We start from the raw sequence: 25,436 nt of genomic DNA on the forward strand, positions 1-25,436 counted from the left end.
TAGTCCTGGGACTGAAGTCAGAGGCAGCCTAGAAATCAGGGCAGGGCACACCCCACTGACGGCCTTGGCTTTGGGTTAGGTTTGCACCATTGGGCTTAGGGTCTAGACACTTCTAATAACAGTCATACATTTTCTCCTGGGTTGCAACTTCCTTTGCTTACCCCCAAGCCTTCACTCAAGTAAGCCGCAGTGGGGGAAATGGGAGGCACAGTGTGCTTAAGGGGAGATTCGGATACACGGAACACATTTTTATGAGCTCTGGTCTTAAGGAGACAGCCCCAGTTCCTTAGCTTGGCATTCCAGGCCCTCTAAGCCCTGCGCCTTCCAGTTTTTCCTTCTACCACACTAATGCCTCCTCCCCACTCCCTCTGCTTCTTTGCCCCTAACCCGTGCTATGTGCATGGCAGGTGCTCAGGAAATGTGTGCTATTTGAATAGAACTGAGCATCTATCTTGGCCCAGACCCTGGAGGTCTCCTTGGCTACCCCTTTCCCTCCATACCCACCTACTTATCAATGCCAGTCTTGCAACTGCTCTACTGTCAGGGTGTTTTATCCTTGTCTTCTTTTGTATTCTCTCTGTTAGTCTCAGGTGACGGGCCTTGCATGGACCATTGCAGTAGCCTCCAAGCAGGTTGAATTATGTGCAGACTCCTTCCATCTCCTGTTGGCTCTGCAGGTTTTGCCAGGAGAGTCTCTGCAGATCACTGCTTTGATTGTGTGCTCTGGCTGCAGGTCCTAAGGACTCCCTACTGCGGACAGGTAAAATCCAGACTTCTTAGTCTGGCCTTTCACAAGTCGACATTAGCTACCTTCCCCATCCTGCCTGGGACTGAAGGTGTATAACTGAATCAGATCACTTGCCTTTTTTCTATTTTTTGGCCCCTATGTCTGGACTCCCTGTCAGTGAAACCTTCTTTCCCCTTCAAGGAGCACCTGCAGAGCCAGCTGCTGCTGCTGCCCATCATCTTGCACCCTCCTCTCCATTCAAAGGATCTCTGTGCTCCTGAGCTCTGAGTCTGTTCCAGCCTTTGGCACATGTCGTGCACTGTGTGCATGCTCTCTCCTCCAGCGCATAAGCAGGGCCTGTGACTTAGTCACCTTGGTCTTTCCAGTGCCCAGAGAAGACATTTGCAGGGAATAGGAGCTCAAACAAGTGTTTGTCTAGTGAATAAATACATAATTCTAATTCAACACTCTGCTTTCCTACAATGACACTCACATCATCCTGGGCAGAAAGCATGTTTACCTCTTCAACATTATGCCTCACCACTGGCCAAATTAGAATAAGCACATTAGAATAAGCACTGCGGATTCAGACCTGAGCTGTCACACTATATCTGGCATCATTAGGACTCAAGGTTGGGAGTGCCTCCCAGGTTACTGTTCAGTGTTCTAAGTTGCTGGCAATAGTGTCATCTGCTTGATGGGATGCTGTCTGGTCCAGATTCAAACTCCAGGAAGAACCCAGTTGGACCTAGATCATGCTTCTATTTCTCCATCCACCGCCTGCCTCCTGACTGTTTCCTGGTTACCAGCCCGTCCCTAACAGGTCCCCCATCCCTCGTCCCCCACCCAGGCCCATGCATTTGTTCCACAGGGGCTTTCCAGAGCCACCTCCCCAGCTGCCAGTTGACACAGCCCTCGGAGCAGTGACACAGCAACAACAGGACTGTTACCTACCAGGGGAACTGTCCTCAGGCTTACCCATCATTTTAGAAAAGAAAGCATTTCCATGTTTAGCCAAGATGATGGGTCATTTGTGGCCAATGACATAAAGCAAATTTGGATTCAATGAGTCACTTTAAATTTCACAAGCCTTATATTTTCTTTCCCTTTGCATGAAATATAAAGGCCAATTCTGAAAACTCACAAGTGGTTTGTTCTTACAACATAAGTACCAACTTGAGGACAATTTACTAATTAGCTAATTGTTTCTTCTTGCTGGGCATTAGCCAAGTGATCTTTAGACACAACACATACATTAAAATTGTTGATCTCAGTTGTTACAATATCAGTGTAGGCTTCCTGGTAACCGGTCTGAGCAGAAGTCATAAACACAGTGTTCTTAATTTCTACCCATTGGACTTGTGGGTTCATTTAATGCTAGCTTTCTTCCTAATGAAGGACAAGGGAAATATCAGCTAGAAATTTCATAATCAGAATGTTTGCCTGGTTTGCTATTTTTAAGCACCACAGGCTTCGCTGGAAATGAAGGGTGTGCATCAGCCCGGCAAACGCTGCTGGTGGAAGGAGACGGGGCTCCCCTCTGCAAAGGCGCAATTGCGAGGACAAAGAACGGGCATAAATAATGGATTAGGAGCGGCTCTCATTCGTCCAGCAGCCTCAAAATGAAATCGTGCTGCCGATGACTCATTGGGTAATAGTAAATATGACGGGCTCATAAAGCCGCTGGTTCCCACAGGGGCTCTTCAGCCGCCTTTGTCTGGTCTTGAGCTTGTTATGTTCAGAAGCTACCAATTTAAACCTCCCTTCCCCCAGCAAAGACATGGCTGTTGGACAGAGAGTTATTTGGATGATTTGCCAAGTCTGGATGGCACAGGGAGAGGTGGCCCGCCCCCCACCCTGTGATGCCTTGGTCCCCCGCATGTGCCCTGGGCCTGGCACCAGTCCCTCACTGGGCTCCACGGAGGCCTGAGTGTGCAAGGGCTTCATTGCAGGGAAGGCAGAGACCTTGGCCCCAGGGAGCCCGAACCTGAAGGGGGACGTGGCCGCGACATAAAGTAATGGTCTGAGTCCAGACTGGGAAATGAATAAAGAACATAAACGTGACCCCCGCCGCCGTCCTAAGAGTTTCCAGCTCAGTACGACTGATCATAACAACAGAAAGAACATGCGTTCTGCAGGAATACGGTTGCATTGAAAGTGGTGCCTTCACATCAAGGCAGGCCCTGTGGGCAGAGGAAGTGAGCTGCTTCTCTGCGGTCTCAGAGGCTTCCCTGGGACCCAGGAGGGGAGGACATAAGCAGAACCAGTGGGGGGACTTTGCTCACCGTTGGTGTTATCTAAAAATGGAACGAAGAGTCCTGTCACTGGAGGTGTGTGGAGCGCACTCACTCATTCGCTGACCTGCCTGCCACTGCCCAGCTTTCACTGATGTCTTAGGTGCTGACTGAATGTCCATTTATGACAATAAAAGAGAAGGACTTCTATTTGACCTCTCTTTGCAAGTGGGTTGGACGCCCTAAGTGGCAAGATCTTAACTCAAATTTGTCAAGCGTGGGAGTGACTGCTAAAGAGGGAATTTGCCTCAGCTCTGCTGCCCAGTCACACAGGCAGAGGGGCAGAGGTGGGAAACTAGAGTGTACTGACAGTACACTGTGTTCCAGGCATCAGGCTAGAGGCTTTGCCTAACAACGGTGGACTCGGAATCAGGGATTCAGTGAGTTGTGACCTTGGGCAAGTCACTTACCTTCTTTGGCCTTTAGTTTCCTTTTCAGTCACTTGGAAATAATGTCTACCCTTACACCTCCACAAAGATGTGGTGAAATGAATTAATTAATCAGTCAACTAAGTAATTAATGCATGTTTCCATTCAACACTTTCCATGGCACTTTGATGCCACTGTGTTCGGTGCCAGGAAACAAAGACAGCCGGGACGAGGCTTGCCTGGATTGGCTTGCAGCCTCATGTGGGAGGCCAGTGCACAGGAGGGATGGTGTGGTCTGGGGGACCCGCTCAAGTGGGGTGACAGAGGATGGAGAAGTCAGGGCAGGCAGTTGGAGGCAGGAGCAGGAGATGCAGGCAGCTTTCCATGCCTGGGGACAGCTGAAGAGAAGCGTCAGTCCAAACACACTGATACTGGGATAAGAGCCTCCGGACAGAACGCAGCAGGCTCTGTCCTCCCCAGGAGGGGTTCGTCCTGAGATCTGTGCAAAGCCCCAGGGTCATCAATCTCTCCATAGCTCCGGCTCTGAGCTTTTTTTCCTGGGTGATTTTCCCAGAGGAAGCAAACTCTCAACCACTTTCCAATAGTCCTTGCCCCTGATGAGAAAAGAACAAGGAACCAAGCCCCTTGCTTGTGCCCCTCAGTGGTCTCTTCCCCCTGCCAGCCTTGCAGGGCCTGGGATTTAAATGTGTGACTCAGAGAAAGGCAACTGATTACAGACCTGGGGATTCAGGGTTGCCAGCCAACCACCAAAATCAAGAACAGCAAATCTGCAAATGGCAGGGGTCAATTATCTGAAGGGTGTGGCTGGTGTGGGACACAGGGACGTGGTGCGGTAAGTTTCCCGGGGTGGGAAGGAGAGGAGAGTTTTCTTTTCATCTGTGGACAGAATCTCACACACTGTGGATACTCAGGGAATAATGACGTTGTCTTGTATGGGGTCATTGTTTTTGCTCTGCACACACCTGACTGGGTAACTTGGTCACTCTGGAGGGAGGCAGACCTGCATAAAAATCCCAGCTCCGCACCTGGCAAAATGTGTGATCTGAGCATGAACCATAATCTCCTCCTGCTCATTTGCAGAATGAGCACAACGATAATGCTAACCTCATGGGTAAGGAATGCATGAGAAGTACAAATAGCAATTGCTCCATAGATGGTTCTCACCAGCAGGATCTTATTATTGGTCTCCATCTTCATCTTTCCCAGCACCACCACCACCACCACCACCATCATTCACTTCCGAAGGCTAAGGGATGGCTGGGCCCCAGCAGTCTTCCCAGGGCCCCCTCGGCCCCTGGATTTTCACCCCAGCATGGACAATGTGGCCGAGTCGGAACCTTGCTTTTCTCTGGCTTAGTGCGTCCCAAACTTGAGCACACGGCAGAAGCAGCTGGGCACTCCTTAAACACTGACAGCTAGGCCCTGCCCACAGGGTTCCTGGTTCAGTTGGGCTGGGGTGGGGTCAGGCCGGGAACTGGCATTGCTAGTGAGTCCTCGGGATCACACTCTGAGAAGCGCTGTCTAACCCCCGTTTAGCCCAGCGGCCCCCTCCAATAACCAGCACCCTGAATGTCATTTGCCTGCTTGCTAAACCAGCTTTCAGAGGCTGGCTGTTCCTACGGGTAGACCAAGGCCAATTACCGCCATGGGTTTTGTCACTTCTGAACATTTTCTGCTTTTCTGCATAAGATCACTCACCCAAACTCTCAGCGCTGCCCGCCCCAAAGCCTAAGGCAGAGGTAACACAGGGGCTGTAAGGTCCACGAGGGCCGCGACTGGTGCGCCTTGTCTCCGCCGTCTTGTTGGTGCTCAGGACACATTATCGAGTGGGATGTGGATGAACGGGGTTCTATGGAAAGTCACCTCACCAGGCGATCTGACCGTGAATGCCTAACCGGGCAGATCGTGGGGCAGCCACCCCACAGGCATACAACTTCTTTAGTGAAAGGTTTGTCTTTACCTTAAATACCGCCCCATCCATTTTTGTGTGTGCATCTATGTTAATACACCTTTGAAAGGCTTCTTTCAGACCCCTCAGAAGCAAAACCTCCCTCAGGTGAGCACATTATCTTACCTCTCCCGTCATCCACTCCCCACCTTGTAATCCCCACCTCCATGTCATCTTCCCTGTGTTCCCTTCTTAATTCCAAGTGCACAAAAAAAAGATGCAAACTGTCATTCTCAGAAGCATTTTCTTAGTCTGTTGAGGTCTTGTCCCTAGGCTATCCTCTATTTGGCTCAAATAAATTTTTATTAAAAAACTCTCTTGGTCTTACATCAACAGAATGAATAAATCTCTGGAGACAGGTGTCCAGTCAGAAGAACTCGCTTGCAGTCGATGCCCATGTGTCTGATGCCAGAGCAGGTCGGAGGCCCCTTTGTGGTGGGAATTACTGCACTTCCCACGGTTGGTCCCCAGCGGACAGTCCAGGCCTGTTTAGGTCTGTGGCCTGTGTGTGCTGCTGAGGGTCCCACAGCGGACCCCACCGTGCACGTTACCCCAGCATTGCCTCCCTCAGAAAGCCTTCCCAGAACGTTCCCTCCCCTGTTGGTCTGGTGTTTGCTTTATAAATGCCATCCTTCTCTGCTCCAGAGTGTCCTCCCCTCCTGGACTGAGAGCGGTCAAGGGCAGGAACTGTGTTTTACTGATGTGCAGTGACTGTTTGTTGAACACTTGAATGAATGTGGAGTCATCTGAAGTTACATGCACAATAAGCATGTAGGGAGCACATTCTGCTAAGATGTCACAAGGGTCTCCCTGTGCTTTCCTGCATCCCTTGTCCCCCGGGGGATGTGCACAGAGGCTCCTGCATGTGAGCGCGGTGAACACGGGGATGAAGGGGCCTTGAGAAGGCACTGCCTTCATTTCTCTGAAGACCTTCTCTTTGTCCCCCATTTGCTCGCTCGAGCCTCCAGGCCCAGCACCCACCCTGTTCCTCCACGGGAAGTGGGGCCTGCCGTGACCTTGTGCTGGGGCTTGGGTTGATGAAAGGCAGTGGCCTGGAGTATGTGCAGGCTCCTCGCCAGGTCACCAAGGGCTGGTTACTGCACGTCTCTGAGCCTCGGCTTCTCCTTTGCACAATGAGAATAATAATAGTGCCAGCTTAGACAGCTGTCGGGAAGATTAAATGACATTTTTGTAAGTTACTTGGAATACCACCTGGCATATAAGTTGTGTTCAATAAGTGTTAGCTACCACAATGACAGTGGTGGTGGTGGTGGTGATGATGAAGAAAAGAAGTCTGTGGCACCACGCAGGCTCCCTGACCCCCAGCGATGCCAGAGGGCCAGTTGCCTCGTTCTTATTTATTCCATGTACCCGGATGGTCAACACTGGAAGCTAGACAAGAGAGCCCAACCCAGGACTGTCTGGGTCCACCTGGGCCTCCTTTCTTTCTGCCAGGTCAAAAGAAGAGGCGAGTCTGGCTGAAAGTCAGAGCCTTGAGCTTAATTCTTGGCTTTATGAAGAGGCCCTGTCCCCACCCCCCAGCCCCACTGCCTGGGCTCAAACCCTGCCTGGGGGCAGCCGGATATATCATATGTTATAAGGCTGGGTTTGGGGAGCAGAGAAATGAATTGTTACTATTATGGATGAAGCAATTACCATAAATCTATTTTTAATCTCTTCTTCCTTTTAAAATAATCGAGGCTGTCTTTTCATGTGAGGAAGAATCAGGCTTTGATATGAGGGAAGGTGCAGAAAGCTCTCCTTCTTCTAGCTGGAAATGCTAATTGAGCAGCCACTGATTTTTTTAACCTTCATTAACTGCATTAGCCTGCATTAACACCTTTTAAAACCTCTTTAAAATTGTGTTCAATTCATTTTCTTTAATCTCTTCCTTTCCGGGAGTGCGGAATCACTTTGATCCTCATCTTTTCTTTGATGGCAATTTTGGATTGAATTTGTATTTGGGAATTAAATTGCAAATTTGCAATCACCCATAACACTCCCCCCCACCTGCCACTGGGCTGGGGGCTGTGGCCCTGGCCAGAGCGCCTGCCCAGCCCTGCCAGGGCTCGGAGGTGGTCGGGGAGGGTGTACTCTGTTCCTGCAGGTCCTGAGCCCTCAAGAAGGTTTACAAAGGGCACATGATGCCTACCCAGTCGTAGATAGTTTTTCAAACTTTTATAAGGATAATTTTGCTTGTCTCCAAACAGTGTTTTTCTTTGTCCTTTGCCATCATGTCTTGATGGTGGTGAGAAAGCTGTGGAATTTTCAAGAGAAGAAATACATAAAACAATACTCGTTCCTCATGAAGTTAAATAGAAAATTGCCATATGACCCAGTAATACCACTCCTGGTACATAGTCCAAAGAATTGAAAACAGGCATTTAAACAAAAAACTGTACATGAATATTCAGAGCAGCATTATTTACAGTAGCCAAAGGTGGGAACAACCCTTTTGTCCACTGACTGAGGAATGGATAAACAAATGTGGTGTATCTGCAATGGAATATTATTTAGCCACAAAAAGGAATAAAGTACTGAAACATACTACAATGTAGATGGACCTCGAAAATGTTATCCTAAGAGAAAGAAGCCGGACACAAAAGGCCACATGTTGTATAATTCCACTTATGTGAAACGTCCAGGGTCAGCAAACCTGCAGAGACAGACAGTAGAGTGGTGGTCGCCACGCTGGGCCGGGTGCGGGTGAGAGTAGAGAGTGACCACTTAAAGGACACAGGCTTGCCTCTTTGCCTGATGAAAGTGACCTGGAACAACACTGTGGATGTGCTGTGTGTCAGTAATGATGATCTTGCTTTGTGTATTTCACCACAGTAACACGAATAAAAAAAACATCAGTTTCCCCAAAGGGAAATGGCTTTAACTCCAAGGTAATATCACCATCAGGCCTGGAGTAATGCGATGTGGAGCAATGAGGGAGGGAGGAAGAAAGGAAAGAGGGGGTGGGGCTAGGTTGTCATGGATGCCACTCCTGCCTGGCCAGGTGCACTTGGGCTCACTAAGCCTGGTCTCCGGAGCCCAGCCTCAGTTTCCTCATCTGTGAAACAGGAATAATAACACCTCCCTTCAGGTGGCTACCAGGAGGACACAGAGACAACACGGTTAGTGTCCCAGCACACGTGGGTGCTCCGTGAGAAAAGTGTCCACTTTCCCTTCTGTGTCAGCCAAGGTTGTTTTTAGTGAAAGCAACAGAAACCAATGTCAGTGGACACAAGGGAAATAAACTTCATTGGAAGAGCCCCAGGGTATTCCAGAAATCAAAGGTGCATGGCCTTGAGCAGACCAGGCACCTGGCTGCTCCCCAGCACCCCACCCCCCAGCCTCAAGCTCTCCTCTGTCCTGACTGCCCCCTGACCACCTTGTGTCTCCCAGTTCCTTTTTTGATCTACCTGAGGGGGAGAGAGTCTGATTGGCCTGCTTGGGGGTGGGGGGTGGTGCCTTCCTTGCCCAGGGCAGGGTCTTGGAGTGCCCTTACGACCCTGGCGGCACACTCCTGCATCTGTCAAGGGCTGTTTCCTGAGAACGAGAGTCCTAATGCCGTTCTCCCATGGGTGCCCAGTAAACTGTCCCTTCGTGGCTGGTGGGGGGCAGGGCACACGGAAGAACAGGACATGCGGAGAAGTGGAGCCGCCTGGATGCAGGCCTGACCTCCCCTGGCCAGCATCACCGGGGCCTTATTCACCTTCCCTGTGGGGCTCCTGGGCTGCATGGGTCCTCTGTAGTTGTTCTAGCGCCAGCACATGCTTAGTGGTGTCAAGGGGTCATTAGGAGTCCAGGGTGACTTCTTGGTCTTCCAAGCAATAGCACAGGACAGATGTTGGGATCACAGAAAGGGCGTTGGCTCGCAGAAGCGCCGTCTCAGGACTACCCTACAGGAAGTAGCTGGTGGGTGCACAGGCCTGACCCCCACCCCCCCAGAGAGGGGCATTTTCAGTGTGCTTCACAGTGTCCGCTGTGCAGGCTCAGAGAAGGACAAGCCACATCTATGCCCTGTATGGTCCCCACTGGGGAGAAACACCATCTGTGAAACAACCAAATCTTGCCGTGCCCCTTACTGACTGCGTGGCTGAAAGCAGGCCTTTTCACCTCCATTTTCCACTCAGGAAAATGGGCACTAAAAACAGCCACTGTGCAAGGGCGGTTGAGAAGATTAAAGGTGCTGAATTCAAAGCACCTCCCACGACACCGTAGCCTATCATCGCTGCTCTATAAATAGAAGTGACTTTAAGACAGTGCTAGTGGCCGTGGCCCTGGAGTGTGGAGGAATTTGAAGGAACTGTGAGTAATTGGGGAGTCCTTGGGGAGCCCTGTGTCTGGGCCCCCTGGCTGTTGGCTCCTTTGGGCGAGAAGAACGTCTCTTAGGAGGCAGGGCCGTGCTGTGAAATCCCTCTTCGCTCTGAGGCCACGGCATGGAAATTCATTTAGGAAAGGTGACCTGGCTAGCGTGTGCGGGCAGAGACCCAGGCCACTGAGCGGGGAGACAGGGCAGTCCCGGTGGGCCCTTTCCTGTTTACTCCCACAAGCTGGCTGGGACCGGTTTGTTTTCTGCCATTCCAAACTGCGAAATGATAAAGACCTACGGGTGCTGGGATGGTTGTAAAGAGGAATGCTTATTTTCATCCTTCCACAAAAGCAAAGTGCCAGGAAAGAAAACTCACAGGATGAACATAGTATACCTTCCTGGAAAGGTAATTTTCTTGAAAGATTTTAATATTAAATCAAACATATCAAAAAGCAAAATTCCCATGAATTTTTCAGTTGAAAATCTGGAAAGCTGTCACCACTAGCAGGGGCCCTTCGGTTATATGGCAGGCCAGGGAAGTACACATTCATTCCATCAAAGACTTTTTTCCTTGGAAAAGTCAGGGTAACGGGGCTGCTGGGGTGGAAATGCCAGGTGTGGCCTCCTGGATTCCGTGGTCTCTGCAGGGCCTGGGGGCTGCTCCCAGGGAGAAGCTGAGCGACTGCTCTGTCTCTGAGGCTCCGACTCCTGCTGGAAAACCAGGAAGAAGACGCACAAGGCCTGAGGCTGTGACTTGGTGACCTCCAACTGCTGCATCCATCCAAAGGACACTTTGTAATGTGACACAGGAAGTGTCAAGAAATCATGGGCTCTACTGTCACTCAGGAAGAGGTAGGGCCGCTGCAGCTCCTCATCGGCCTGTGAGCTGTTCTTTTCCTTCCGTGAAAGCCGGGCTGCCAGCCGCCTCTCTCTGCCCCAGTGTGGGCATCAGGGGGTCCGGCTGCAGGTTATTCCTTTAACCTCTCTGCTGGCTGCTGACCAGTACCCGCTTTACACACCAGCTCGTGACTTTGGGGAAATTATTGAAATTTTTTAGGCCTCAGTTTTCTCGTCTTTAAAATGGGACTAATTAATAATACTTTCCTTAAAGCACTGTTTGGAGAATTTGGTGAGGTTATGACTTTCGAAGGTCTTAGTGTGATGTTCCAGAACATGACACACACTCAGTAAATATTTGCTATTATTACTGAAATTAATAAAGCTACCAAACTGTTAGAAAGATTGGGAATATGCAAATGGAAATGAAATCTCGGAATTTCCCTCCGTAATTCTTAAGAAAATGAATGCTGCCCTGGCTGGCGTAGCTCAGTGGATTGAGCATGGGCTGCGAACCAAAGTGTCACAGTTTCGATTCCCAGTCAGGGCACATGCCTAGGTTACAGGCCATGGCCCCCAGCAACTGCACATTGATGTTTCTCTCTCTCTCTCTCTCTCTCTCTCCCCCTTCCCTCTCTAAAAATAAATAAATAAAATCTTTAAAAAATCATTCTCTCCAATCATTTAAAAAAAAAAAGAAAATGAATGCTAACATTGATGGCTAAGAAAATGAAGATTCTGGGGTGAGGTGGAGAGATTCAGCATGATAGGTTCCTCTTTAAGTAGATAAAAGCTGGAGATATTTTTTTTCAAGAAGACTTCCAAACCTGGAGAAATTCAAAGCAACTGGGTTTTATTCCCTTTTCCCTCTGTTGTCAAGGGAGCCATGCAGAGGCTGCAGAGGGTGTGAATGGGGGAGAGTGAGGCCGCCCCCCTCTGACAGGGAATGAAGACTTCAGGGCTGTATTTGGAATTGTTCCTAGCTTAGGGCATCTCCCATGGTGATGAAATATATCCTCAGAGCAGGTGGAATAACCCTGGGACAGGCCACTTAACAAGCTTAGGGGGAGAAAGCAGAGCCCGTTACCCTAACCAGGAGTATTCCCTGCCTTAGTTGAGCTCCTTCCCTCACACTAACCCCAACCCCCATCTCTCAGGCTGAAGAAAAGTGGACGGAAATGCAGGATCAGCCCTCAGTCAAGAGTTCAAAGCCCAAATAAACTGGTTTCAGGTGTGGCAAAAGTTGTGGAGAAGCACAATTATCAGTGCAAACAGGAAGTCCAGAACTACTCAAACTAGAGAAAAATAAACAGAAACCACACGACTATACAAGCGTCCTACAGGCAAAAGAAGAAAGCTCCCAACCCAGAAGAAAAGACACTCATGGAACAGAAGGCGATTCCTCACTACCACTGAGAAAAGACCAGAATGGGATAGAGATTGCAGAGTTAAAGCAGCAAACTGAGGCCCGAAACCTTCACCATGCTAAACACATTAGAAAGTACCAAGAAAGACACGATAGTTGAACCATATGAAATTGAATTACATGGAGACAAGTCCTGCTGAGGTAGACAGAGAGAGAGAAACCACTAGACCACAGAGTGGGACAGACGCTCCCGTGCTAGCATGTAAAAGGAGCTGCCTGGACTCAAGGACCTGACTAGGGATAGAGAAGGTGAACCCAGAGGTATTCCAGACAATCTGCCTTGAAATGAAGAAAAAATAATTGTGCAGCTAGAAAGAGTGGAGGGTTCCAGGAAAATGCGATTGTACAAGTTCACGGTGGGCGTGGCCTAGGTGGGCCAGGGAACTCCCAAGATAAAGAAAGGCCCTGAGGGCAGCAGGCGAGGGGTTCGGGGAGATCCGACTGAGGGCCAGCTTTCTCCATAGCAATCATCAGTTCCCGAAGACGGTAAGATAATGTCTCCAAAGCCCCGGGGGGAAGTAGAGCGTCACCCAAGGAAAGTACACACAGACATGCTGTCACTTAATAAAGACTGGGCAGACAGGTCTTCTCGAGTGTAAAAGAACCGGCGAGCAGTCAGCAGCCGCGAGCCCTTGGACAGGGGCCTCTCCGTAAGGAAGTGCAGCTGCGTGAGCTGCGGCTGAGGGCAAAGAGCACAGGAGGTCAGGAGGGTCGACAGTGGTCACAGAATCCACTTAAACGCAGGATTTTAAGCCACTGTGGGAGTTACGGCTATCAGATATAAATATTGTCAACCTTGTTAAAATAATATAACTATTAAAAGTAGAAACTAGGAGGAGATATGAAAATACTACTGTTCTTGTATAGAGTGGGAGGACAGTTGACATTGTTTATAAAATGAACATGCACCTTTAAGAAAACAATAATCACATAGATAATGCTTTTTGCAATATTTTTATTTAACCTTGTAGGAATCTTTTTGTGGTAAAAAAAATCCCACTTGTTTGAAGTTCAACAATTCCTTCTGTTTCATTTGTTTGTTTTTCTTCTGATAAAATTCATGTAAAAGTAAATTTATACTTTTTATTAAACTAGCATATTTGGTATTATCCCATTTTTATTAAAGTATTTCTGACTTTCTTCTACATGTGTATTCAATTATCTGGCTCTCTCTTCATATAAATGCGGAGAAGGTTATCTGCAATGATGGCTATCTGATGATAGGAATCGTTATTTCTGGTAACAGTTAACTTTGAGTTTGTACTTCTCCACATTGCTTAAGTTCTTTATAATGAACATACATATCCTTTTAAATAATAGCCCTACAGTGACTTTTCCTGTTTGTTGTTATAAAGCAGAAAACCTGAAAATAATTATGCCAAGGAGTTTATAGTGTTTTAATTCAGGGTATTGTCAAGAATGTGTTTCTCTTTAGCTTGTATCGTTTTCTATGTTTTTTAACATTTTATAATAACAAAAATTCTAAATTTAATAGGGTGACACAGATAAAGAGGACTAAGCAGGCATTTTGAGTAAGGCACACTTTGAAGGAACGCAAAGTACCCTAATTTGGGGTGTTGACTGAGCGAATGCGAGCGATTGCAGCAGAGCTGTCTGGCGCTGCAGGAGTCTGCTGGCTGAGACGCCGAATCTGACGTCTTAACCCGGAGCCGTTGCAGACACAGCCCGTGATTTCTTTGATGCAAAACGTGACCATTTCAGCAAAGAGTGGTATGATATAGACAGATTGATAGGTAATAAATGCTTGCTAGATAAACGCATAGAAAGATGATAGATATATAGATAAGAGGAAAGAAAGAAAGAAAGAAGAAATAAAATTAAATAAATAAATAAATCCAGAGGAGACTCCCTGATGGAAAGGAGCCAGAAGATAAAATGAACAAAAGAATTTTAATTGGAACACTTCTTCCCTCCCTCCATTTAAACAAAGGGATTTTCAATTCTCCATGTATTTAGTGGAGTATCTAGTAGAGAGTGGACTTTAAAATAAAGTTGGAGCTGGAAAATTGTCACTGGGGCCTGTAAACATTTGCAGCTGTCCATGATGGAGATCTGAATTCATCTTTTGGGCAGTCCTGGGAGCGACCCCTTTGCTGTGGCCTTTTCGTCCTGGCAGCAAGTACCTGCCTGCTTTCCCCAAGGAACCTCTGAAACTTAGGTGAAGTGCAACAGAAGCAAAAGCTGCAGCCGGCAGAGCTCAGTGTCTTGTTTAGAAGGCATCTGGTGTGTTACAGGAGCCTGACCCCGTGGAGTCAGAGTCCTACCTGCACCCCATTCCCGGGCTCAACAACTGGATTTACAGTACTCTAGCACTGGGTTGTTCATGGCCTTTTTTTTTCTCAAATTTCCCCCTGGGACATCAGCAGCCAAGACTGAATGAGGTGTGCGAGCTGCATAGATAGACTCCCCTCTTCCCTCAGTATAGCTGAGCAGTGTGTGTGTGTGTGTGTGTGTGTGTGTGGCTGCGTGATGAACTTAGCGTGGGCGGTGCTGTACTCTGCTCACCAGACAGGACAGCACCTGAGGGTGGGGGTCGTTTGAGTGTCAGGTCTGGGCCCTGGTGGTCAGACCACACCTGTGAGGCCTGGCAACTCTCCTGAAGGACAGGAGACACATGCACTTGGGATGGGAGGATTTTCTGGTTCCTCTGGGACCAAAAGGACTGCACTGTAAGGTGTGGAGCCTCCTGCAGATTCCTGGGGCTCCTGGAGACAGAGCTGCGCCTCCACATGGGGTCCTGCTAGGGGCCGGGCAGACAGTGAGAGGCCATGTTTGGGCTATGAGCTTGAACACCAGCAACTTCTAGTAGCAGTTGGAAATTTACTACCATGTTGTACATATTTACTTGAAACCTTCAGTCACATTGTGTTACAATGTGAGCTGTGTCTTCGCTGAGTTTGAGGCTGGAGACACTGGCTTGCTCCTGGGACTGAGACGAAACAGGAGGGGTGGCGATGCAGGTATGCAGTGGCAGGGAGACCCAAATGATGAGATGGCAGGCAGGCAGGCAGTGCCCCATGTTGTGGAGCCGCAGCCAGATGGAACAGCTGTGCAGGCAGGTAATGAGAGACCATGGAGTCTCTCTCAGGGAGCGTGCCACTGGATGTGTTCGGATTCCACAGGAGCCTCAGAAATCCTTGAAGGGGAGTCCCCGGAAACACTGGCCCCCTGCTGCCACAGGAGATGGGTGCTTGGGCAGCTCTCACTGGGCTATTAAAGGAAAGGTGGCCCTGAAATCTGGAGGATGGGAGGCGTTTGGTTTACCTGTAAGAACGCTTAGGTAGAGCGCATCTGTCAGTTCTCATTTCGCAGCAAGCGCTCGGTCATTCTCTCTTGACTGTCGAAAACCCTGGACTGGAAGGCGTTGAGTTGGCTGCAGGAAGGGTCTGAGCCAGTTGAAATCAACTGACTGAGCCGGCCACAGCAGCAGGGGTGTGGGTGTCCCCCATGTGGCAAGGGCTGGATTCGGGGTGCTCTCACCTGGGACCCCTCTGCTCACATCGGGGCCTGCAGTTCCCTGTTCCACCTGGGCTCTCTCCTGTCAACATGAAGTACACAGGGGTGATTCTGGGAACCGCAATTCCCCTGTTTTACTTTACTTCGCTTCATTCGTGCAATGCCGCTTGTGGAAAATATCACTTTTTCCTCTTTTTCCACCCTAACTTCCCCCACTCTCCACACCCACAATGTTCTTTTTTTGTGGGGGGTGCAATTTTCTCTTGTTTCTTAATTTTCTAATATGACATATATGCCCCCTATACAAACAATGTCTTTTCATTTGGGGAACTATAAGCTTGCAAAAGCCTGGGAGGTATAGCAGCAAATGGGCAGCTTTGTCTTTGTGTGGCCCAGCAGAGGGCCACCTGCCGCTGTGTCCAAGACAAGCCTTCATTGTGCTGTGGCCACTTTTCACCTGGTGCCAGGAGAGCAGAGGTGCAGTCCCTGGGGCGGCAGTCAAGTCTCTGGCCTGTGCAGGCAATGGTAGTGGCCAGACTTGGCAGAAAGAGGGCGCTGTGGGGCCAAGCACCCAGCATTGTAACTTTGGGCCCTGATAATCACACCTTGAAGGATTTACCTTAGAAGACACACCCGGTTTGCTTCAAACCTCCTCTTGATCCCAAGGGTGCCCACCAGCAAACTCTACCATCTGTTGAAACTTTATTATGTGCAGGAGTTTAAGCCACCTGAGTATAGTGCCTTAAAAACATAATTACATTTAATCTTCACAATAACCCTTTAGGAGAGACGCTATTATTTCTATTTTATAGGGGGTAGCAAATTGAGGCTTCGAAGGGTAGGAAAGTTGTTCAGAGTCAAACTCATCCAGCTGGTAAGGAGTGGAGCTGAGAATCTCAACTCACACCACTGACCCCAGAGCCCAAGCCACAAGCCACTTCCCTGTGTTGCCCCGGAGCTGGGCTGAGACAGCACCGTTCTCCCCAACAGCAGGAGGCCCACTCGTCTTACACGCATGTCAGTTGCTCATAGACCTGCCATTTCACAGGTGCTGCTCTGCTTTCTGCGGAAGGTTATCAGGCCTGACCAGGAAGTGGAGACTTATCTTCAGGTTAGATCTTACTGGGGGTGCTGGTGTGCAGGGTGTGGTGTGGGTGTGTGAGGTGTGACTGCTCACCCTGAAGGTTCTCGGGTGCCACTCCAGCCTTGGGTGTTCCTGGCTCGTCTCCCAGGTGGGGTGGGAGTCACAATGAGGAGGAAGGTACAGCATTGCCCCAGAAAGCTCACATCTGCACACCCTGAGGCTCCTGTCCGAAGAGCTGGGGAGCAGGAGGCTGTTTTGAAATGGGGGTGTGGGTAGGGATGGGAGTGGCCTCTGGGGAATGGGGAAGCCTGGGGCAGGTCTTGTCGATCTGAACTTCCTGTGGCACCCCTTGGCCAACAGAACCAACTTCTTAGAAGTACAGACAAAATGAGCTGAAAGAGGAACTTGCTGATCACTTTGTCTGATAGCCTCATCTTACAGATGAGGAAACTGAGGCTTGAGGGCAGCTCTGATGCGTGTAAAGTGATCAAATCAATGAGGGGCAGAGGTGAACTGGCACCAGGCTCCTCATCATGCCTGCAGGCCAAAGAGGCTTTCCCTGCAGCGGACCTGGGTCTCTTCCCACCTTACTGCAGATTAAATCCATCTGCACCCTCTCCACCCTCTACCCCAGCTCCTCCTGGGCCACACCAGACCTTCCCTTTTATTGCCGGAGGTGGTCTTCCCCACCCCCAGGCCTTTGCTCCCACCGTCCCTCTGGCTGACCTCGAAGTGGCTGCTCAGTTATCCCGTTGGCTTGCCTGTTAAACTCCTCTTTACCCTTTACAACCTGGATCAGATATCGCCTCCTCAGGAAACCTCCCGGGTCTCCCCACCTGGAAACATCCCTTCTTCCTCTTTATTTCTGATCTCATTATTTGGGCTTTTCTGTAGCACCAGTTCACCGCTTTCTCTTTCTTTATCATAGTAGTTTACAAAGTGCACATTTTTCCTGGAACAAAGGTACCCCCAGATTGGACGTGAGAAATCTAAGTCTCCAGGGTATTTGATGACTAACGAGTGGCAGAGCAGACGCTCCCCTGGGCTCCTAACTCCCACACCGTTCGGACAGCAGCCAGCCTGCTTCCCCTGCAGAACCACCTCTGTGGTCTCTGACAGGTGAGGGTTCCCTGGAGCTGTGTGGCACACAGACTGCATTTCTCAGCCTTCCCCAGCGCCACCTTGGTGTCCAGCTCAGGGCGCTCAGTGAGGCAGCTGCTCAGTAACGTGGGTGGACTCAGAGGAACTACAACTCATAGATAATCTCTTTTCCTTTCCTTCCCTCCCTGCTTCCTTCCTGAATCTGCCTGTTCCCTCCTCCCTTTAACACCCAGAGTTTTCCACTGAATTTTTCGTCGGAAAGAAGCACACTTAGAGATGTGAAGCGCACACTTTGCTCGGCCTCAACTTTGATGAATCTTTGATGTTGACACTGGAGAAGCAGATGCTGTAGAGGAATGGGGTGGAAGAGGGAGGAGTGGCAGAGGGGAGGGAAGGCTGGGGGAGGGGCCTCCGAGGGCCCAATTCCCCCCTCCTCCCCCTTCCAGGGGGAGTCCGAACCTGCCCCTTGCCCCATGGGCCTGGCTGTGCTCTGCACAGTGATCTTGTGTGTGTATGTGGGGGACTGGGGGTGTGGTGGTGAGAGTGTGTGCAAGCTGAGTGGGTGGAGCCCAGCCAAGGCTAGGGGCCAGGCAGCTGGAAATCTGTGCTACCCCTGATACCACCCACTCTAACCTCAACCCCTCCATTTCCCTTCTTTTCTCCCTGGGTTTTGAGGTCATCCAATTTCCAGCTGTGTGGCTTTGGTGAGGTGGGTAACCTCTCTGAATCTTAGCTCTTCAATAGTAAATTGGAGATACTGATACTTTCACCTTAAGGCTATTGTACGTAACTCATAGGACATGCTAAATAAGTACCAGTTCTCCTTCCCCTCCACTCAAACCCACTTCTCAAAGTCTGGTGAGTCAGAGTTTTCCAGGTGAGTGCCACAAGGCAAAACCACCCACGGGCCCTCGTAGGATGGCAGCGGATGTTCAGGTGTGGTGGGAATGCCAGCCCTTCACCCCTGACTTGGCCTCCCTCAGGGTGGTAGGACCATGACCAGGTAGGGACAGGGTGCCTTATTTTGTGGCCTTTTCTCTGCAATTTGCTTCATATCATCTTTGCATGAGTCACCTTTAACCAAAACCCACAGGCTCAGACTGCTGTGGGCGACTGCACATGCGCCTCTGGCCGGGCTGGGTGGAGCCCTCCCCGCGGTGCCGGTGTTGCTTCGCTAGCTGCGGTGCATCAGCTCGCCCACCAAGGCGGCATCCAGCAGGCCAACCCCTCTGGCTCTCTGGAGTTTCTCCAAGTCCTTCCGGGCATTTCTGGTAGGAGATGGTAGGATGACACTGTGGGCTTGGCCAGGAGCACAACTCTGCTCCGCAGATTTCCACAGCGCTCTGACAAAAACGTGATGGATGTCCAGGTGCAGTCTGCGCGCACTTACAGACCCCAGGGGCCCGCTTGCTCTGTAAGGTCCTTCTGACCCAGAGGGCGGAGCTTCTATGATGAACCCCTCCCCCCCCCCCCCCCAACACAGAATGGATGTGGAGGTCCTCTCCCACACAGGGAGGTTAGGGACCTCACACAAATCCCCTGACTCTTCCTTCCAGCTGCCAGTCCACTGCCTAAGATGTCTCCCTCTGTTTGGGGTTAGCAAAACACCTTTTCTCCTCCCTTCACCTAGTACTATTAGTCAGCCGCACTTGAGCAGGAGTTACTTTAATCAGATTGCTTTCCCTTTAACATTGCCAAGGGAAAGAGATTTTGCTAGAAGGAGAGTGAGTTCCTAAGTTACTCATGCAGCCCCGGCAGACTCAGCCTTTCAGAATTACTGGGCTTCAGGTCGTCTGCACACACAGCAGAATGTGATGGCTGTGGAGAAAACTGCCATTGGCATCAAAAGCCTTGAGTGAGCAGACGACAGTGCTGAGGAGAGGGCAGGTCTGGGCTGCTCCGGGAGAGCCCCAGAAGGCTGGGGACAGGGGGGTCTCCCTCTGGGACTTTGCTACCTTGGTCATCACCTCTGCCTGTGCCCACTGCTGTTTTGCTGTCCAGTCTGCCCTAAGGGTGAATGCCCAGAACCTGGCGACACCAGCATCTGCCTGCCAGCAGGGGGCGCTGCTTTGGAACCCAAGGACAGACTAGAGCAGCGATTTTCAACCTTTTTAATTTTTTTAATCTCATGGCACACATAAAGTGATTACTACAATTCTGTGGCACACCAAAACATATATTTTTAGCTGATTTGACCAAAAAGATAGGTATAATTCTGATTGATTCATACTGGATGGCTATATTTGTGTTGGCCGTTGTCTTTTTTTTGTTTGTTTTTGACAGTCTAAGGGCAAAGAGGTCAGTGTCGCTGACTAAATAGTCAGGTATTACATGTTTTAAAAATTCTTGTGGCACATCGGTTAAAAATTGCTGAACTAGAGGGCTGCTTTCGGGTTTGGGAGGAGGCCAGGAGGTGGGCAGTGATGGGGACGACACTTCATTAGGGATGGGATGTTGTCTCTGGCAGGGGATTCTTTTGCAGACGGATAGCAGATGAACTTGAATTTCGTTCTCAGAGCCCTCCTCATGGAGATGTGGGACTCCCCGAGCCCCTTAGGCTGGAGTGTGTGCCCAGTCAAACTCAGTGGCCCTCCAGCTTCTCAGATGCCCCCACACCACAGGTGGGTGAACCCAGCTGTGCTGCGTACCTCTGCCACAGCCCCATCACATGTGAGCGAGACCAGGGGAGCCGCGGGGGAGCCCCTTGGGAAGGCAGCGAGCGCATGTGTGGAGTCTAGGACTCGCTGGGTAACACTGGGAAGCATATGGTCCCTCTAAAGGCCCTGTCTGTGCAGGGAGGGACTGATGAGAAATGTTCCGAGGGACATTCTGGTGCCATGGCTTTGCCCCTGGTAGGACCCAGACAGCCCCACCAGGATTCAGGAACTGGCCTTTGAGGAGGGGGTTCCTGTAGGTCATGCAAGAGGTTGGGGCCCAGGGCCTCATTCAGGAGCAGACCGCTGGGCAGCTCCTTGTCTCGCCTGCCCCCTTCATTAGTAGCCAGGGAACCATCCATCAGAGAGCCTGCATTTGGCTTTCAGAAGATTCTGCCACTGCTCCAGGGTCAGCAGTAACACTTCCGCTGCTGTCGCTGACACAGAGCTTACTGAAGAGGAGGGCCCTCAGGACCCAGGGCCTTTATGGGAGCATGAGGAAGCTGGGGAGGGTGGGACAGCTCGGGGAGAAATCCTCCCCCTAATGTCTTGTCTCTGCAGGAAGAACTTCCCTGACACTAACTGAGTGCAGGCTCAAACCTGGCCCTACCGCCCTACCAGAGCTCACAGGAACTTGGGGGTGGGGGATGGGAGGCCACAGATGGGAGCCCGAGGCTCACGGTGATGTGCCCAAAGTCACAGAGCCAAGACTTGGCAGAGCCAGGCCCGTGTCTGAGAGCACAGCACAGCTGCACCCAGAGGCTCCATGTGGGATTGAGGTAATTTAGGGGAAGTTGTGCAGGTTTCTGCAGCATGTGGTCACCTCAGGGTCAGCTGGGCCCTGGGCTCAAGGCTCCAAGGCTGGGACTTCTGGTCTGAGGAAAGAAACCCTGAGAGCTGCTGGCTGGGCCTAGTCAGGGGTTTGAGAGAGAGAGAAGGGGCCTTGGAGGTCAGCGAAGTTACCCCTGCTCCCTAGGTTTGCAGCAGAAATGATGAGACCACAGGGATCAGGGACCTGAGCGAGGTCGCCAGCCAGTTGGGAGCAGGGTGGAAAGTGCTCTGGCCCCCTGACTGTTGTTTCTGTGCAGCCTGGGCTCCTCACTCTTCAGGAAGCTCTGCTCCAGAGGCAGTGGCTGTGCTCCTGCTTCCCACCCAACAGGAACACATGGAAACTTTTTCTTTTACGTTTTCCCTCTGGCTTCTGAGTTTGTACTCCTTTCTCTCTATTCTCTGCCCTCCCATTTCACTGCCTGGTTCAACAGTTATTTGTCCATCCATCTGTGCACCCTTCCTTCTGCCCATCCATCCGTCCATCTGCATGCTCATTCACTGAGCGAGGGTTTGGGGGCATCTCTGGGTGTTGGGTTCCATTCTGGGCCCAGCAGACCTGGTCCCAGGGCCCTCTAGAAAAGGGACAGGCTTCAGATGGACCATCATGCCAACACACAATGAGGTCTGTGATTTGTGCCATGAAGAAAAAGCACAGGGTGCTAGGAGAATGTGTCACCAAGTCCTGGCCCAGGCTGGGCAGCTCAGGGAACCTTCCTGCAGAAAGTGACGTTATTCTCCTGTCCTTAATGCCACCAGCTCCTGGTCCATCCCCTGCTTGTCTCCTCAGCCAAGGGCACAGTGGGCTCCCCAGTGGCACTCCGCTCTGTGAGGCCATGGATGACCTTATGGAGAGTGGAATGAGCACGTTGCCAGAACGGGAGGCAAGTTATTTAACCTCCTCCAGGCTCAGTTTCCTCGTTTGTAAACTGAGGACATAAGTGGCCAACTCTGAAGGACAGAAAGTGGTGAAAAATGAACAGCCCTTTCTCCTCCTTGACGTGACACTGTGAGAATCAATGTCTTAAGCCTCTTGGCTTATTCCTTGTGCTGCAAATGAGTGACAAGAAGACTGACCTGACCTGACTGATATGAAGTTCTGGTGGTGGTTGGAAAAAGCACTGGTTTTGGAATCAAAACTAGGGCTCAAGCACTGCTTCTATCCCAAGTAGCTGAGGGGACTTGGGCAAGTGCTCTCTCTGGACCTGATTTTCCTCATCTGCAAAATGGGTTTGCTATTTGCCTACCTGAAGGTCTGGGTTGAACACAGGTGGGCTGAAGGCCAGACTAGCTCATCGTTGGAACATATGGCTTGGCACCTCAGCCCTGGCCGTTAGCCATGAGAGGTCTGCAGCTGCCGTGTTATGAGCATTGGAATAAGCAAGCAGCCTTGGACGGAAAAGGTAGTGTTGGGACTGGGGGCCCATGTCAGGGACCCAGGGGGACTCATTACTGGCTCTGCCTCCAGCATTCCCTGCTCCTGACCTAGAGAGCACTCTCCTTCCTGCGAGGCCATCAGATATTCAGAGCAGAAGATGGTGGGGCTGCTGGGGACCAGAGTACAGCTCCACCTGGTCCCCAGGTTAGCCAGCCCTTTGTGAGGTTCATCTGAGTGCTGCGCATGGGGGCCCTAGAAGCCTGTACCCTCCTTTAGTCCCCTTTCCTCTTCTAGGCACCTGCTTCTGCTTACCGGTGTTTCTTCTTTTCCCTTTTGTCCTGCTCTTCTGTCGTGGCTCACCCTTCCCTCTCTGTGGCCCTCTCTCTCCTTTCATTCATTCAGCAACTTCAGTGCCCACCTCCTCTTACTGGGCCCAGGATCCAGGCAGATGGATGCTCAGGATGGTTGCTTGAGTGTTTTGCAAGTTTGTTTTGTTTTGTTTTTTTCAAGTGAAGACCCCTGGAGCCCCAGTATAAAAACAGAAAGGGCTGCACCATCTGGCCTTTCCCCCAGCCCACAGACAGGTACAGAGGTGGCTCCAGACAGGGCAGTGTGAGATCCACAGCTCTGGTTCAATGCCTTGTTTCATACAAAGAAGAACCAGATGGACAGGAGTTTGCTCAAGGTCAGGCAGTAGGTTGATGGCAGAGCTGGGACAGAAACCCGTGCGCCAGCCTAAGCCCCCTTCTTCCCCAACCAACCAAATCCTTTCCAGTGCAGCTGTAGCTTCTCATGAAGCCCCCCTTGCTCTCTGCTCAGATACCTGAACCTTTCATCCCATATATCAGCTCGTGCTGTGACATTTGACGTGCTTTCTGAAGGTGAGGGCAGGCCGAGGGATGGTGTAGGATGTGGGTGGCATCCAGATAAAGTGGACCTTAAGGACAGGGCAAGCTGAGACGAGGGAAGAAGCCCATAAGAGAAACACTGCTAGCCACTGTGGATATTGGGGGAGGTGGAGGCAGGGCAGCCCAAAACCTCTCTCGATCAGAAACATTATCATAGATAATAATAGATTCTAGATATTGATCTCAGACAGTATCTCAGGCACATTCATTATGAGTTAATCCCTTTGACAACTAGTGAGGTAGCTTTAGTGTCCTCATTTTTCTGAAAAGGAGACTGAGGTTCAGAGAGGTTAAATGACTTGCCTGAGGTCACACAGCCAGTGGCAGAGCTGGTATCTGAAAGCAGTCTGGTTTGAGAGCTAGGCCCACCACCCTATGGACCTTGGGGTGACTCTGAGCTATTTGTGTGTGGAACTAAAGCTCTCAAAGTACCAGCAGGTGATATGGCTCCTTCTCCTCCCCCTGCCCACACCCTGGTTACCACAGTGACTCTGATTGGCCTGTCCTGATGAGGGGTGGGTCTTGGCCAAGAAAGCCTGCCGTGGAGCACCTGGCTGTCCTCTCAGCTGGCCCATCCTGTGTGCCCCTGGGTGAGGAGCCGTTTTTTGCAAGTCCCTGTCTATAAAAGCCTGTTTGGTCTCAGAAGCCATGTCTGCACAGGCAGGGTCTGTGAGATTCAAGAGGCTCCAGTGCACGATGTCAGGGTATCTGGCCTGCAAATGGCCATGAGGAGATTTATTTATTTATTTATTTAAATCCTGAAGACGTGCTCATTAATTTTAGAGAGACAGAACCTGAGCGCAAGTGAGAGAGAAACATCAGTCAGTTGCCTCCCATATGTGCCCCGACTGGGGATCGAACCCCCAACTTAGGTACGTGCCCTGACCGGAGATGGAACCTGTAAGTGTTCAGTATGGGGGACAATGTTTCAAACAACTGAGCCACCCGGCCCGGGCCATCGGGATATCTGAGTGAGGTTCCTGGCCTCTGACATCTGGAGAGCTCCAGACATTTATAGACATACTCTTGGGCCCTCTGCCTTAAACCGGGCTGGTACCTCCCTGTCTCCTGGTAGAATTGCTCTGTACATTTGGCTTTAAAATCCTAGATGTTTCCAGAGCCTAGATGTGCATCCGAGTGTGAGCACTACCTCAAGAAAACCCAGGGTCTCTTAGCCTCTCACCTCCTAGCATCGAGAAGAGGAAACTCCTTCTCCAGCGGACTTGGGAGCAGAGGGCAACAGGGACCACGTGCTCTTCTTGCTCACGTGCACACCTAAGAAGGTAACAGCAACTGTTTTCATCTTGACTGGGTTTATTAAGCCCAAGAGCTTGGAAGTAGGAGAGAGAATTTTTCTCGTTTCATAAAAATTTAAACTCGTATGCAGAGGCAGCCGGAACCTACCTAGTTTTCCTCTCCCCTGCCTGGACGTATCCAGTCCTCTCCCTTCCTGGTCAGAGACGGGGCACCGAGAGGACGCAGAAGCACATGACGGGGGAACGGTTCATTCTGTCTGGAGGCGTGCTGCCTCATGGGAACCCATGTCAGCAACCTGCACCGACTGAGCACTCACTGTGTGCCAGGCACCTCATATATTCTACATTCCGTTGGATTTGTACAACAGCCCTGTGAACTAAGGGTTCTTTTCCCAATGTCAGAGGTAGGGAAACTTGTGCTCATGGAGGCAACGCACCTCACCTAACGTCACACAGCTGGACTCGGGCAGAGCTGGGACTCAAACCTGGGGCCGTGTGCCACACAGGCCTGGGCTGCGAGCGCCATGTCACGTGGCTTCCTGTAGGAGCGGCAGCTGCCGATAGCCTCTGGTGACAACATCAAGTTAGGGACATGCTGGCTCCGGGCCTGCTAGCTTGGGGACTCAGACTTCCCTGAGCTGGGTCTGGGTGAGCACCTGCTCAGGAGAGGGTGGGACAAAGCTTACCTAGGGAGAGACTGGAAAACGGGGTTCCAGTCCATGAGAATGGGGTCCCTTGGTTTGTGCTTTTGGAAAAGAAGGAGTTAGAGCTTTGGAATCAAACCTGGGAGGTTTGGATCCTGGATGTTTGCTAACTTATCTTGTAC

This window comes from Phyllostomus discolor, chromosome 1 (assembly GCF_004126475.2).
Source record: "Phyllostomus discolor isolate MPI-MPIP mPhyDis1 chromosome 1, mPhyDis1.pri.v3, whole genome shotgun sequence".
Taxonomy (NCBI): Eukaryota; Metazoa; Chordata; class Mammalia; order Chiroptera; family Phyllostomidae; genus Phyllostomus; species Phyllostomus discolor.